Source organism: Dromaius novaehollandiae, chromosome Z (assembly GCF_036370855.1).
Source record: "Dromaius novaehollandiae isolate bDroNov1 chromosome Z, bDroNov1.hap1, whole genome shotgun sequence".
NCBI lineage: Eukaryota > Metazoa > Chordata > Aves > Casuariiformes > Dromaiidae > Dromaius > Dromaius novaehollandiae.
The window spans coordinates 22,695,132-22,703,999 of record NC_088132.1 but is presented as its reverse complement, the minus strand read 5'-3'; positions in this window follow the sequence as shown (position 1 = coordinate 22,703,999).

Below are 8,868 nucleotides of genomic sequence, written 5' to 3'. Positions count from 1 at the left end.
CTTTCATGCCCTGGTCAGGACAGGCTTAAAAGCAGAAGCTACAGAGCCCTGGGCAGAAAGCCACTGAAGGGACTTCAGCGCCTTCCCTGGGTCAAAATGCTGATCAGCTGGGATGTGTAGTGCAGCCTGCACCACTGTCATGTGCTCTAACCCTGCTTCTGCAGGTCTCCAGAACTATTTCAGACATTATCTACAGGGACTACTGCTGAAAAGGCTTTCTGATACAGAGCATCTACTGGAGCAAGACCTCAGCCGTAACTGGTTTTCATAGCAAACATGTCTCCTGTGCCTTCACCTGCAGTCCCATCCTTGAAGTGCCTGTGCCAGCTGTGCTCCTGTGGGTATGTAAAAGGAGAGGCTGGGCGGAGGAGCCTGGAGTAGTGGTTGCTTGATACTTAGCAGTGAATAGCAGTTGCAGCCCTAAGATTTGCATGTTATAAATTAAAAATAAGGGATTTTAGAATAGTTTTAAATCTCTTGAAAACAGGATGTATTTTTCCTCAAACTGCATATTCAACCATGTTCCTTTTTTGTTATAGGAGTAAACAAGTGGTAGGGAGGCTTCTGAATTTTTTTATAAGTGGATTCCTTTCTAAGAGGAGAGCTTTCAACTTTTTGGCCACAAATCTGCCTTTGAACTGGTGTTATTGGCTTGGCGAGTCTGTGTCACTGTGTACAAAGTGACACTTCCTCTGTAAACATGCAGATTGTGGGGGGGGAAAAATGTAGGGTGAGAGCTATCCAAATAGAAAAGACAATTAAAAATACCATGCTTCGTGAGAAGTTTTGGCAGTCTCAGTCCTGTGAGCCTATACCTTTTCTCTGTTTCCTTGAAAACAATGGTCAGTTTTAGGGCTTTTTGCATAAGGTCCATTCTCCCAAATGTACAGGTTAGGAATGAAACTATGATTATGAAAAAATCTTTATCTTTGACTAATTCAGATTACACGCCTTAGTTTGTGAAACAGAACAGACCTTTATTTTAAGGTTACTAAATAGTCATGAAGAGAATAAACTGATAAAAGAAATGCAGAATTTCTATCTAGAGTTTATATCAGGCTCATATGCATTGTTGTTATCAATGATGAGCAACAAAGACATATATTCCAAGGATAAATGTAACTAAAATGTTTATATGAAGTAGATTATAATCTGCATGCTAAGGTGTTTTTATCAAACCTTTTTCTTTTGTTGTAAGATGCAAATACATTTATTTTATCCATTCCTCTTCCTCTGTATGTTATTCCTTTTTTGTTAGTAATTAATTTGACTTTAGGAAACATGTTGCAACTAGAAGCAATAGTGATTTGACCTTTGTTAGGGGACTATTTTATCAAGGACCTAAACTTATAGCACTAGGATCTGGAATAAGGAGGATCCTGTTGCTCTACTCAAGCAAAATACTTAAAGGGCTATCTTTGAGGTTGTCAGTAATCTTTCAAAAGTTGGATGAACTAATAGTGTAACTAAACTTAGGGATGTGGATAATATCTAGATCATAGTATAGGCTTTTAAGATAGACTAGGTTTTGGGTTGGTGCTGTATTAGCAGTTCTGCATTAAAAAGTGAGAGTGAAGAGTTTTGAGCTCACACTTTTTTTTTAAACTACGTGCAAAGATTAGGTGTCTCACATGATAATTTGCAAGCAGAGATAAAATACCTGTGCACTTAGGAATCCTACTCCTTGCAAACAAGTTGAGCATCATGGTTTTCTGTGCTTACAGCACAGAAAGCTCAGCTGCGCAATTGTTTGCTGTGAATACTCTTCAAGTTTTGGTTAAGGGTTTATTTGGATGCTGTCATAATTATGTTGAATTTTTAGGATGAAATTCTTCTCTTGTGGAGCAGTGATCTACCAGTTAATGAGGTGGAGTTGTGGAGGAGGGGCAGCAATGTGTTATTTGACAGCTACTGATAAAATTCTGTGTGTTTTTGTGACTTCTTGAAAATTTATTTGGTGAAGGCAATATTCATAATATACAGCGTATCGAAGATACACATCCCATCAGATAGATACATATCAATGTGTCCAAGATACATAGCATGAAAGGGAAGTACTTCCCCATTAAGTTTAGAGAATTAATTTGATTAACATCCTGAGCATAAGATTCCCCTATTTAATTTCCCAAGAATAAGAATTTTGGGCTCCTAAATTTAGGAGCACTGAATTATTAGTAGTAGTTAGCTGAAGTACATACCCTCTTTCCCTTGTCCGTCTTACCAGGCTGGGAGGTAGGGCAGGATCATAAAGGACTAGTTTATGAACTGTTATACTCCTAGTCATCTTCTTGACTCTGGAAGTTTTTACTAATATTTTCTCCTCACCAAAGAATGTAAACATTGTTTGTTAAGGTAGGATCCAATGTGCAGAGTATCTGTTTCCTGTAAGTAACATAGTAGCATAACAAATAGGTGAAGCTATAACAAACAATAGGTTGCTGTAACTTTATGCAAGATAGCAGATAACAGTTTGTATATGTCCTGTAAACATCTGTACTTCCATATCTGTCTTTGTATTGAAAAGTAAAGCTACAGCGACATCTAATTGACTGTCACTAGTTCACTGAGCATTGAAAATGCAAATGTAGTTTTTTCAATGACTTCTGCAAGTAATAGGAGAAACCTGAATCTCAACTGTAAGAATTGATGAGCAAGTTCCCTCTGTTAGTCTTTTAATTGGTGCTTTTAGAAATGTTCATTGTGGTCAATGGTAGCACTAGGTGAGAGATAAAATGTCTATGTTGTGCTAGGAATAATCGTGAATATAGTATGTATGTTAGTTTTGAATAAAAGCAGAAGGATACAGTTTTAACAGTAAGCTTATCTGTATATTCTTCTGTTTTGTCTATGATGACATGGACTGAGGAAAAAATTTTTTTTTACCATTAGGGGAGGCAGAAGTAGAGGCTATGAAATAATTTTTTATTAAGATTACCTGTTCTGTTACAGCTTTGAGAAGTAAGGAAACGATTCTCTTTTGACCTAGCTGTTCTAGCTAGTACAGCGTATGTAACATTGAGCAGGCTGCTGGGGTATGAATCCTGTGTGAGATCTGTCAGTCTTCTAATGATTCCAGAGGTGCTCAAGACTCTGTATCTTCTCATTATGAATGTTTACAATGGAACTGCTAAATGATTATAAATGGCATTTATGGGTGTGTTTGTGTGAATACACATATGTATGGAGAGAGAGAGAGATATCATTGTTCCTTACTGGGCAAATCCACAGCAAAGCTTCTTTTGTTCTATCGTATGGTGTGCATGTGTGTGAGAGAGAATGGAGGGAGGGAGGTATGAGGGTAAGAATTCTACAAAATCAGTGTATTAGGGAGCAGCAATGCAAACTGGCTTTTTTTCTAGCACCTGTGCAGTGAGAAGGTGTTTGAGATGATTGGTGAGTTCACAGCCATGTTCTTCTTCACTTCTCACAGTTTGTGTGGATCTACTGACAGAAACCTCCTAAATTAGGAGTGCACAAGGGCAAGAGCAGCTGTGGACAAGGATTACTTCTTGCCTTGCTTCTACATGAGATCTTGTGCAAAATCTGTTTATGCACAAGGATTTGATGCTGAGCCTTTGGTAATTAAATGAGCACATAGCTGAAGTTCTTGTAATGGCTTGCGCAAGGGATGATCAGACTCCAACAGTTTCATGGCAATAACTGAATAGAGGGAAATTGCTTTCTGTTGTGTGTATTTGAGATAAATTGAAGTGATCATGTTGTTTTGCCTAATAATGCAAAGCTTTGTGTTTTACATGGAGAAGAGCCTATGTTCATCTCTGTGAAATCTTTCTGGAGCCTTACTAGAGATGAACTGGTAAATGAGCTAAGATACTCAATAGCTATTCAGGGTATTCTTTTATCAGAGATAGGGAGATAAGATGAATAGAGACCTAGTGCTCCAGTTTGAGGTCTGGCATGGGATCCTTTGTCAAGCCTGAAATGTATTCATGGCTTGATAATTTTGGTTCTGTGTTCAAAGGTTTGGAAAAATTGGCAGGAATTACTGTATCTGTAGCTATGCTGGAGCTTTGCAGCACTTTGGAGCTCTGTCTTTCTGTCTGTGACGCTTGTGCAACTCCACTTGGGCTAACTTGTTCTATATGTGCCACCATGTTAAGTTAGCTCTTCCATGTAATATGGAGAGTGCCTGTCTGATCATCCTACCTGATACCTTTCCCCTCTGAGCCCTTTCTTCTGCTTTCTCTGCAGTCCAAGGATCCATTGTTGGCTGGGGCTTACTGCATTAGAAAGGTTTCTGCTTATTTTGCATTGGGATTCGACACCCTAGTCTGTGAAGCTGCTCAGCTGTACCTGATGCGTTGTGTGTGGGCTCACAGTTGGGGAACTTTGCGTAGTTGCCATAAAGTAGAAATGCAGAGAGTTAGAACATCTGTCTGGTCCTGTTCTGGGCGTAGTAACGCTGTAGATCACGTATCACACTTGGTGGTGCTTTTCTACAGCACTGACAGTGGTTTCTGGTACACTTGCACATAGGCAATCCTACCAAGAAGTGAAATTCACCCATAATTACTCATTACATATTTCTGGCTGCTCAACTGTTTCCTCCAGCTGCAAGCACTTTACCAGTTTGCAATTATGGATACCAGGCAGGGAAAGCTGCAAGAAGCTGCTTTATGATTAATATAAAGTGGTACAGGAGCCAGTGGCACAATCACATCACTTGCCTTTGTGTCTGGACTTTTTTAGTTGCTTAAAGAAGAACTTAACACAGTACTTATTTTTAATAATTGAACTATAAATAAAAACAATCCTTATCCCAAGAGGCTTTCAAACTAAAAGACAAAAGTGTATCCAAAAAGCCTTAGAGCCTTGGAAGATGTTTTAATCAAAATAGGACTGCTGGTGTATGCTTCACTGCTTCTAGGAAATATTTGAATGAAGAGGAATGGAGAAGAGTTACCTGTTGTAAATCAAAAAGATGACAAATAAAGTATCTTGTGAGAAAGAAAGGAAGGGGTAAGGTGCATGTTGCTAGTGAGCTTCAGCAGTATATAAGAGGAAATGACATGTATATGTGCAGGAACAGCATTGTACAGATCATCAATGGCTGTGAAATTGTGAGAAATATCTCATTCTTTCCTCTTCCTTAGAATAGGATTTACTCTGGCTATTCTGCTTCCATTTTACATGGTGCTTGTATTGCATGCCATGCTGTCTTACCAGATGGAAGTTATGTTTAGATCTGAGTCACTTTGACAATGGAAAGACCAAGTAAAACTCTTAATAGTCTTTTTTTTTTTTTTTTTTTTTTTTTTTTTTTTTTTTTTAATCAAAAGCACTTGATCTTGTTTTTGAAGTATAGGAGATCTTAGGTGAAGATTCACTCAATTTGGAGAACATCAGTGTTGTTGGCATTCCTAACAAATAGCGTTCTGATACCCAATGCTTGTATCTTTGAATTTTGGGTAATTCTTCCTTCAAATCGTTGTGGCCAAGATTTTTGTCAGTGGCTGTCTAACATTCTGGAAGATCAGGTATTTTGTTATTTCTAGCAAACAGTGGGAGAGTAAGTTTGGGCACTGGTTCAAAAGCTTCATCCCTCATGTAACAAGGGAATTTTGTTAGTGAGGTAATAAAAAATAGCCTGTTCAGAGTGAAGTACATATTTGATTACGTAGTCCTGCATATGTAGACATCTATGGTAGAAATAACAATCTCTTTTTAAAAAGCTGAGTGTCCACTCAGACATTTGTAATAAACCTTTTTCCATGCTAAATGGCATGTGGAGATATATTGCAAATATCTTTTCACCTGACACTTTGTTACATCAAGTTCAGACACTAGGATGCATCTCTTCACTGACAGAAGATGGAAATAGTAATTTGAGGTTTCTGACTGATTTTTTTCTGCCAGTGGAAGAGGAGCCTTGGCAACTGTTGTTTGGGAAGTGAGCTGGCAATTGGAGTGTGACTTCTTGATTTTGTTTTTTAGATAAATTGGACCTATTTACATTGTATCGTGTTCTACTCATCTCTGTCTTATTCTGAGGCCCTCTTCTCAAGATATTAGAAAATGGTCTTGGTTATTGTGTGCTGTTGTTCTGGGGACTTCTCTGGGGTAAAGTGAAGCAAAACTGAATTGGGTGCTGTGTGACTATAATGACAGTTAATTTCAGTGGGAGTTACTGAGATTATTTTGACTCAGAACTGATAGTCATGCTCACAGCTTCTTAAATCAGAATGGACCCTCTTCTTCAAAACACAGCTTCTGTAAATGAGGTCAATCATCATAGAAACACTGAGCTTTAATTACCTTAGAGAATCTAATCATATCATACCTCATTATGATGGTCCTGAAGTGCAGAGTTGTGGAAGTCCCCAGAGATGAGAAGTCTTTCTTCCACTTGAGGGAGCACTTTTCAGTGGTTTCATGATGTCATTTTCAGAGTACAGAGATTAAAAACTTGTACACTCAAATTTCCTGCTCTCAAGTAACAGACTGGTAGTTGCCAAATTCTGGAAAACTTGTGTAGAACTGAGAGAAATTCTTCCCAGAGGGCTCTGTTTGTTTTATTAGTTTTAATGAAGTTCTGGCTTTAACTTTTAACAATTTTTTTTAATTGTGAGAATGGAGTTTATTATAGCATATACTAAGATACTTAAGGCTTCATCATTTTTTGCTGTGTTGTTAACAAACTGGAAATTGCATGTCTAGAAGCAGCTTTAGCAAAGCTGGAGTTTCATTTAATTCAACAAAACAGTTCTAACTCTGGCAGAAAATGATCTTCATTCCTAGAACCAAATTAGTTCTAAAAATAAATACACTAAGGCAAAATCAGTGCCAGAAATCCTAAATGCTTTAATTTCAGTTCTGTCACTCTTATTAATACTGACTGACAATATCCTACCTGATTGTCACTTGGTCCTGTGCATCACTACTACGCACAAATGAAGTGCAACAGAATTAATCCTGTATTATAAACCTTAGTCTTTCAAAATTGCAAGAACATAGGCTCTCTGGTTTCTCCAGGATGATTTTCCTAACCCTTTATTTTTGTTCCCTTCTCTTTCAATGCAGCGTTCATGGAAAAAGTATTTTCTTTTATGAAGTACTTCCCTTCAGTTGGGAAAAGAGAGGATTCAGACTGATCTCATCTCCCAAAAGTAGGAAGAGACAATGGGATCAGGTCATTAGATACCATCACTAAAATAGGTCCTTATAGTACCAGTATGGGTCAACATAGCTACACTGGCTTTATATTGCTTACTCCAATATTCAGTTTGTATAATGTCCACATGATCACTGCGAGGGCATCAAAAGAAAGGCTTAGAGGTATTTTCTAGATTCCTGTGGTGTTCATGAACACAAAAGAATGCTTAATGTGAAGTAAACTTAAAACCTGTGGGGAAACTTCAGAGGCACAAAAAAACTATTCATGTACTCAGCTCTCATTGGACTCCAACAGAACGAGTCTCATTTGTTTCTGAAAAAAATTTTCCTCAGCTTCTTAAGGACTGGGAAGCGAGGAGTGTTTATTCTTGGTGGTGTCTGGGAAGATGCAGGATTCTTGTTCAGGCCTTGACTTGAAGAATATGAAAATTGCACAGGGGTGGGCCAGCAAAAGGGCCTGATGCTGCAGAATGCCAGGTATGTGCAAATCCCATTTAAACCAATGGGTGGTGTAGGCACTAAGTACTTCTGAAAAGTCAGACCTAGACTGCTCAGAGGCTTCATCTTCAGCACAACACCCAAGTTATTTAGAAACGATATAACACCAGGAAAAATACATATATATGCTTATTCTGCCTAGCAGTCTTCCTAACTTCCCCAGTTCTGCTTAACTCACATTTTTGTGTCAATATGATTAAAAAGTAGTGTGCTGCAAAGTGTGCTGTAGATCTGCAGAGCAGTCAGTGTTGAGGATCTGGCATACATGCAGTGTATATTTTGGGAGGAGGAGGAAAGGGGCTGTTTTTGATTGTATCTAATATGCTTCTGTGCACTGAATGCTTATCTGTGATAGGATGTGTCCTCCCGAAGTGTACATGTGCCCTTATGATTTAGTCTCCTCTGAAGAGAAGACAGGATGCACCCTTGAAAGGTGCTCTGTGATGCAAACCAGAGCGCAGAAGGGGAGAGGACCAGAAAGCTCATTTCAGAAGTGCTCTCCTCATCCAAACGCTAACATCGTGTTGATGAAACTAATAACTAACCAAACTGGATTTATATGCAATAAGGCTGTATTGAGGGACTCAAGCTGTACAGAAATGGGCAGTATATGTAATAAGAAATGCACTCAAGCACATGCTCTTACTACTCTATGCAGTCCTTGATGATTTGCTGGCAGGCCAAAAGGTCCTTAAAGATCTGGTGTTGAATAGGTGAAGGGAAAGAGAGTGAGCTAGGGTCCTTGGTGATGGCAGAGATAGCAGGCAGATCATTCACAACTCTAACAGTCACAAAATCATAGAATAGTTGAGGCTGGCAGGCACCTCTTGAGATGGTCTAGTCTACTTTCCCTGCTCAAAGCAGGGCCAGCTAGAGCAGGCTCTTCACAACAATTTCCAGTTAAGTTTTGAATATCTCCAAGGATGGAGACTGCACAGCCTCTCTGGGCAACCTGTTCCAGCATTCAACCACCCTCACCATAAAGAAGTTTTCTCTTACATTTAAATGGGGTTTCTGTATTTGTGCCCATTGCCTCTTGTCCTGTCACTGGGCACCACTGAGAAGAGTCTCCATCCTCTTTACTCTTCCACATCAGGTGTTTATGCACATGGATAAGATCCCCTGAGTCTTGTCTTCTCCAGGCTGTACAATCCCAACTTTCTCAGTCTCTCCTCATATGACAGGTGTTTCAGTCCCTTCATCATCTTTGCTGGACTCACTCCAGTAGGCTCATGT